Genomic DNA, 227 nt, shown 5'->3' with positions numbered 1-227 from the left:
CCGAAAGAAACGTTTTCTTTATCGGTAGGAAGGGAGTCAAACCATAGAATAAGGTTCTTTATTTTCTTGTGAATGTCTAGGTTGTTGTAATTGGATGATATGCATGTAAAAACATTGATTCAATTATAGTGAAGAAAATCTCCCAAATCAGCCGGGAGGCCTGGATGTAGTTTGTGGTGGACAAGCAAACGAACCTGGATAAAAATCGTGTTGCAGGATTTTTCTTT

Source organism: Lupinus angustifolius, chromosome LG01 (assembly GCF_001865875.1).
Source record: "Lupinus angustifolius cultivar Tanjil chromosome LG01, LupAngTanjil_v1.0, whole genome shotgun sequence".
NCBI classification, from domain to species: Eukaryota; Viridiplantae; Streptophyta; class Magnoliopsida; order Fabales; family Fabaceae; genus Lupinus; species Lupinus angustifolius.
The sequence above is the reverse complement of the archived record's forward strand: the minus strand, read 5'-3'. Positions refer to the sequence as shown.